Source organism: Scylla paramamosain, chromosome 23, assembly GCF_035594125.1.
Source record: "Scylla paramamosain isolate STU-SP2022 chromosome 23, ASM3559412v1, whole genome shotgun sequence".
NCBI classification, from domain to species: Eukaryota; Metazoa; Arthropoda; class Malacostraca; order Decapoda; family Portunidae; genus Scylla; species Scylla paramamosain.
The window spans coordinates 12,210,486-12,217,985 of NC_087173.1; the positions used below are offsets into that span (position 1 = coordinate 12,210,486).

The 7,500-nt window shown below is 38.4% G+C and overlaps 2 long non-coding RNA genes across 3 annotated transcripts in view; both read left to right on the forward strand.

Moving 5' to 3' along the window:
- LOC135112217 (uncharacterized) overlaps positions 1-5,227 on the forward strand; it is a 6,237-nt gene extending 1,010 nt beyond the window's left edge. For both annotated transcript variants that reach the window (XR_010274164.1, XR_010274165.1), the window contains exons 2-6: positions 1-76; positions 874-945; positions 1,450-2,666; positions 3,074-3,105; positions 3,368-5,227. The exon at positions 1-76 is cut by the window's left edge and continues 31 nt beyond it. This is a non-coding gene — a long non-coding RNA (uncharacterized LOC135112217). The remainder of the gene's footprint in view (positions 77-873; positions 946-1,449; positions 2,667-3,073; positions 3,106-3,367) is intronic.
- A 1,258-nt stretch (positions 5,228-6,485) lies between these two features.
- LOC135112218 (uncharacterized) overlaps positions 6,486-7,500 on the forward strand; it is a 5,832-nt gene continuing 4,817 nt past the window's right edge. The window contains exon 1 of the long non-coding RNA XR_010274166.1: positions 6,486-6,576. This is a non-coding gene — a long non-coding RNA (uncharacterized LOC135112218). The remainder of the gene's footprint in view (positions 6,577-7,500) is intronic.

The window sequence follows — 7,500 nt, forward strand, 5'->3', positions numbered from 1 at the left end:
TGTGACCTGCCCTGACCTGCCTGTGACCTGCCTGTGACCTGCTTTTGACCTGCCTTGACTTCCTCTGACACACATGGTATGATATAGTGGTTTAAATTATCAGCAAACAACCTAACTACTATGTTTAATTAATGATATTGACGCAACATAATGTATCAGTTCTGTCCACCTCCCTGATGCAAGAGTTAACCAGTATTCTCAGTCTTTCACCACTATTCTGTCCACCTCCCTGATGCAAGAGTTAACCAGTATTCTCAGTCTTTCACCACTATTCTGTCCACCTCCCTGATACAAGAGTTAACCAGTATTCTCAGTCTTTCACCACTATTCTGTCCACCTCCCTGATACAAGAGTTAACCAGTATTCTCAGTCTTTCACCACTATTCTGTCCACCTCCCTGATACAAGAGTTAACCAGTATTCTCAGTCTTTCACCACTATTCTGTCCACCTCCCTGATGCAAGAGTTAACCAGTATTCTCAGTCTTTCACCACTATTCTGTCCACCTCCCTGATACAAGAGTTAACCAGTATTCTCAGTCTTTCACCACTATTCTGTCCACCTCCCTGATGCCAGAGTTAACCAGTATTCTCAGTCTTTCACCACTATTCTGTCCACCTCCCTGATGCCAGAGTTAACCAGTATTCTCAGTCTTTCACCACTATTCTGTCCACCTCCCTGATACGAGAGTTAACCAATATTCTCAGTCATTCACCACTATTCTGTCCACCTCCCTGATACAAGAGTTAACCAGTATTCTCAGTCATTCATCCCTTTCTTTGGTAAACATTCCCTGCCTGCCTCTATTTCCACCTTCCTGTGACTTGAACTCTTTCAGAAGGGAAAATAAAGGTAATTTAGTGGACTTTTTCAGGTGAACCGAGACCTTCCGAGACCTTCCAAGACCTTCCAAAATCTGCCGTGACCCACAGATGAAGATGTATAGGTGATAAAGGGAGGCCGGTTTGTTTATTTTTTTTGTTTTTCTATTGCTTTATTTATGAAAGAAGATGAGACAAGTATTTGAGGTGAGGTGAGGTGAGACAAATGGCACCAGAAGTAGTCTTTACCTCAGCTTAGGAATTAATAATGCATTGATTCAGAGAGAGAGAGAGAGAGACAGAGGGAGAGAGAGACAGAGGGAGAGAGAGAGACAGAGGGAGAGAGAGAGAGACAGAGGGAGAGAGAGAGACAGAGGGAGAGAGAGAGACAGAGGGAGAGAGGGGGAGAGAGAGATTGATGAGTAACAATTGGAAAAGATAATTGATAAAAAAAAAACTGGTTATATTTATCTAAGACAATTAAAACACCAAGAAAATGCCTCAAAACACACACACACACACACACACACACACACACACACACACACACACTCAGAAACTTAATATTCTGAAAAAAAACTGTAAAAAAAAATACATTGCAGATGACTAACAGTAAATATTTCTTTCAGATTTAAGAAGTGCGATGATGCAACACAGACAGACAGACAGGTGTGGGATGAGTGCTGGCATACTGAAGGTCAAGAGGTCAAGAGTCACATGTTGAGTTGTATGGGTCACCAGACAGGTCACCCACCTAACCCCACTCGGCCTGTCAGTTCAGCGGCAACACTGTCATGGAAGAATTTGCCGCAAGCTGTGCCTCTCTGTGCTTGTTATCCGAACCTTGTGTCTAATATTGCCTTAATGTTGTGTGTGTGTGTGTGTGTGTGTGTGTGAGAGAGAGAGAGAGATTTTGTTACTCGTCATGTCCCCTGTACCAACTGAAGACCTCCACCAGACCCCCTCTTAGTCACCCTTGTTGTGTCCCCTGTACCACTTGAAGACCTCCACCAGACCCCCTCTTAGTCACCCTTGTTGTGTCCCCTGTACCACTTGAAGACCTCCACCAGACCCCCTCTTAGTCACCCTTGTTGTGTCCCCTGTACCACTTGAAGGTCTCCACCAGACCCCCTCTTAGTCACCCTTCTCTGAGGTACAACAGTGTCTAGTCATCCTTCCTATGTCATCCTTGTGTAATCAGGAATAATTATCAGCATTTGTTCTCCTCCTCTTCCTCCTCCTTCTGTCTGTCTGTCTGTCTGTCTGTCTGTCTGTCTGCCTACCAGTTAAAATGATCAATGTAGTCAGTTATACTTGTGGATACTGTGTGTGTGTGTGTGTGTGTGTGTGTGTGTGTGTGCGTGCGTGTATATGAATTAATGTTTATTGTGAAGTATCTGCCTGCCTGCTTGCAAATTAATCATCAATATAGTTACTGTTTGTGTGTGTTTGTTATAAAGCAATCTTGTGTATATTATTGATTGTATTCCACATGTATGGGCTGGCCAGACGTGATGTACTGTGACAGCCAGAACCTTGACATATACTGCTTGATAAAATGAAAATAAGCAAAAATACCTGAATAAAGTACAAATTTTGAGCCGAACTAATGAGGACTTTCTCTCGTCTTTTTCAGAGGTGCGTACATCTGCGAGTCACTCCAACCAACTTCTTATATCCTACCTTATTCTGATATATTAGGTTAGATTCAGTTAGGTTACTTATATTGGGGGTCTGTCTTCCTTACTAACAAAATTAACCTAACCATTCCTTCCTTCTCGTCAAGCTGTCGGTGGGAGAAGCCCCAGGACTCTCAAGCGTGGGTTGAGTCACAACTGCGGGTGTGGTAAGTGTCTTTCTGACCTGTTACGTTAATTTGTTTTTTCAGAATTTATTTATTTTTTAGTGTGTGTGTGTGTGTGTGTGTTTGAGTATTGAAATGTTTGGTCAAGTCAACATTCTGATCAGAGAGAAAATTCACTCACTCCAAGATTCAGTTAAGTAATAATTTAGGTCAGAAGTTAATTTGAAAAAGTGTATTAAATTTGTTATTTTTTGGCCATTCATTGATTGATTCATTAATTTGTGTGTTAAGGGAGAGTACTCTTGTAAAAAATCATTCATTCATTCCTTGAGTTTGTAGGAGTGAGTGAAATAATTTATTCCTAATGTAATTTAATACCCAGATGAAGGAGGGAGGTTTGTGAACTAATGTTTCTCCCTCTTCTCCCTCTCTCCGTCTCTCCCTAACAGCTAGCTCACCTTGAAGTCAGACGGGGCTCACGGTAAGTCTTGTGTTCTGTTACTATAAACTGGTGGATATATTTGTTATATATATATTAGTGATTACTTGTACAATGACAACACTTTGAGATGACACAAATTTCCATCTTAATTTAATGGTATCCCTCCTCTCCACAAATTATCCCTAGAACCACAGATGTTCCACTTTTCCTATGAATGTGTCCATCTCTTAATCCACTCAAAATAATCTTTTTTTTTCCCTCTCAGAAGCTAACTTAGTAATTACAAGTTTTTCCATCACAGTGTTGCAGTGTTGCAGTGTTGCAGATCTTCACCCAAACAAGGGGAGTATTGTTTTTTTGTGTTTTGTATATATATATTTTTTTTGGGGGGGGAGGGGGTCTGGGGATAGCTATCTGCGGTGTGCGTCTGTGCGTGCGTCTGTGTGTGCGTCTGTGTGTGCGTCTGTGCACGTGCGTCTGTGTGCGTGCATCTGTGTGTATGTCTTTTTTTTGGTTGTGTGTGTGTGAATTTTTTTTTGGTATAAATATATAGGTGGCAGGCCATAGTGTTAGGATATTTGACAGATTAATATAGAAGATGGTTTAAGTTAGTTATTAATATAGAAGATGGTTTAAGTTAGTTAAGGGTTAAGTGAGGCATAGAGAGAGAGAGAGAGAGAGGGGAAGACAGATATTAATAGGATTAGCTTATATTTTTTTTAGGGTTTTAAGTAAGTATCCAGGTGGCAGGTCAGAATGATATAATATTTAACTCAGATTAATATAGAAGATGGTTTTAAGTTAGTATATATCAAAGGGTTAAGTGAGGCATAGAGAGAGAGAGAGAAAGGGTTAATAGGATTAGAATGACAGGAGTATATATCAAAGGGTTAAGTGAGGCATAGAGAGAGAGAGAGAGAGATAGGGTTATTAATAGGATGACAGGAGTATATATGAAAGGGTTAAGTGAGGCATAGATAGGGTTATTAATAGGATTAGGATGACAGGGTGTATGAATGTTTAACTCAGATTATATTGAAAGTTTATTTCTTTATAATCTGAGTTTGTATGGCATGTTGAGTATTAGTATGTTATTTTTGTAGTGGTGGTAGTGGTGGTGGGACGTATGAATGATATTTTTTTTTTTTTTTTTTGGTGGGGGGGGGCAAGGGGGGTATATATATATAGTGTTATATAGATATTTTTTTTTTTTTATCCCCAGATCTTTGGTAAGAGATCTGGGGATTGTATGTATGTATGTCTAGCCAGTATTTTGGTAAGATACTGGCTAGTGAGTGAGTGAGTGTGTGTGTGTGTGTGTGTGTGTGTGTGTGTGTGTGTACGTGTGTGTGTGCGTGCATATGTGTGTGTGTGCAGTTTTTTTTTTAGGTTAGGTTAATTAGTTAAATAAATAAATAAGAGCATAGATATTAGTAATAATAAGAAAATTTGATATTAGTAATAATAAAGAGGGTAAATAAATAAATAAATAAATAAATAAATATAGGAATAGGGGCAGGTACCTTCAGGGGGGGGGTTGATGGCAGAAGGGGGGGTACCTATAGCATACTAGAGAGAGGGGGGGGGTGAGGAAGCTGTAATAATAAAAAAAATAAATAATAAAAAAATTTGAGGGTAAATAAATAAATAAAAATAGGAATATTTATCAGGTGCCGGTAGCAGAAGGGGGGGTACCTATAGCATACTAGAGAGAGGGGGGGGTGGGTGAGGAAGCTGTATGAATGATGAGTAGACTAGGGGGGGGTCAGGGTGGGTAATATATAATAATTTGTGTAATATTTCAACATTTGTTATATCGACATGCATACTGACACTTTTCTCCCAGACAGATAAGCCTGGCTGGTGAGACAGAGGGGGAGTGGCTTTCTATTTCATTATGTAAGTGATATGAGGTGACATGAGGTCGTCTGGCCAGCTGTGACCCTGTACATGTGATAGGCTTGGAATTTATTGTAATTGTCATTGTGTGTGTGTGTGTGTGTGTTTGTTTGTTTGTTAGTATACTGTGAATTATAGATGTTTGCTTAATATTTCCCATGAATTAACAAAAAAAGCACAATTCTATTAATATTTCTGTTTATTTATTGTAAACAAGACTTTTGTATACCAGTTATTTGTTGAATAAATCTATAGTTATTAACATTATACTCTTTTGAAACCTCCTACAGTGAGAGAGTGTCACAGGAAGGAGTAAACAGATATTGCTGTATATATATTTTTTCTTTTTTATGTATGAGTGACACTGGCCAAGGGAAACAAAAATCTAATGAAAAAAAAAGCCCACTGAAATGGCAGTCCCATAAAAGGGTCAAAGCAGTGACCAAAAATTGATGAATAAGTGTGTTGAAACCTCCCTCTTGAAGGAATTGAAGTCATAGGAAGGTGGAAATACAGAAGCAGGCAGGGAGTTCCAGAGTTTACCAGAGAAAGGGATGAATGATTGAGAATACTGGTTAACTCTTGCGTTAGAGAGGTGGAAAGAATAGGAGTGAGAGAATGAGAAGACTGGTTAACTTTTGCATTAGAGAGGTGGACAGAATAGTCGTGAAAGATAGAAGAAAGTTGTGCAGGGAGATCATAGAAGGTGAGGCATGCAGTTAGCAAGATCAGAAGAACAGTTAGAATGAAAATAGCGGTAGAAGACAGATAGATATGCAACACTGCGGTGGTGAGGGAGAGGCTGAAGACACTCAGTTAGAGGAGAGGGACTGATGAGACGAAAAGCTTGATAACAGGCTTTCTCTACAGTAAGCTTACCCAAATATAATCAGAATGTAGCCTGTTGTTTCAGGCCTACTTTGCAGTATTTCAGGGTACATGTGGGTTTAATAGCTCAGTAAGACGCAGGATCTACCAGCATAGGGCATAAATAATCATTTTGACGTATTTGAGCTTATAAAGTCAGTTTGTTTACAAAATTACATTCGTTGCCTCAATTTCGTCTTCGGCTACAACTTGCAATATATGTTTGTTTTTTTTTTAGATATATTTAATATTTTATCGGTTTTTTTTTGTATTAAATTATTCTTTTTTAAGCTTTTAGAAATATATAGTGTCAAATTTCTCAGTTGGCATTTTTGAATTTGTTTACTTTTCGGCTCTAAATCAGAATCGACTTTTTAGTATGGGTTATTACAAGTTTTTTGTGTTATTATGTTAATTAAGGTATTTTAACAATATATGGAAATGGAGGCAATCGATAATTTTCACTTGTTATTTATACATGACTTGACCTTATATAAATTAGAAAAAAACCCAAATATATGGTATTGTAAGGGCCTCTCAAAAAACAAAACCTCTTTAAAAACAATTCAACATTTTTAGAAATCATAAAATCTAACTTAGACTCGGAAATAAAAGAAATATTAGAATTCTCTCAATACAACGGATCGTCATAGAGCTCCTCCCCCTATCTCCGCCATTTTGTGGACAGACGGTGGAGAGTCGCAGAAGTGTTCACATTACTTCAGCCTTCACGACCATAACCAGGTAATTTATAAGATATATTATCAACAGATAACCTTGCCAAGACCTTTAGCGCCATGTAACGAAGTGGGTGTCATATAAATAAGCGGAGACTGGAAATATGATCGATGTTCAGAGGAAGGGTTATGTCAGCTGGTTCATGTCCGCTGTTTGTCCGTGGTGCTCTTATTAACACTTAATTTGTGATGTTTGTAGATCACTTGCGGTGTTACTTCACTGATATTTTGTCCTTGGTGCTATAAATGTTATATTTGACCAGGTAAGGACGAGTTAGAACCGTGAAATATTGAGATATAGTGTAACAGCTGGTGCCATGAAAACCCTGCCTGGTGAGGTGACGTGAGGTACATTACGATATGATAACAAAAAATTCTGCCTTTAAAATTCCCTGTGGAGGTTTAAGCGTATATAAATGTTATCCAGGAGTGTGTGTGCACTATACTCAGGGAGGTTTGGTTTAATTAAGACCGTGAAATATTGAGTTATATGAAATAATAAGATTTTTTTTTATTTTTCATCAATATTTCGTTATATCATTTACTGTGTGGCTTGGATACGTCCATATATCGTCACGGAGCTTACGAACGTTAGATTACAACCGTGTTTGGCTAGATATAGTGACAGATTAATGAGATTTTGCCAGATAAGATGGCCCAAAGATTTACAAATAAACATTGTTGTCTAAGAGAGAGAGAGAGAGAGAGAGAGAGAGAAATTTAATGTGTTTTCATGAGGACAGTAACCAATATGTAAATGTCTCTCTCTTTCTCTCTCTACTACTACTACTACTACTACTACTACTACTACTACTACTACTACTACTACTACTACTACTACTGCTACATTTATTATTATTATATTATTATTAACAGCTTAATATGAGTAACAGTATGAGTGGAACCCCCCCAGACATGTGAAGCATACTCC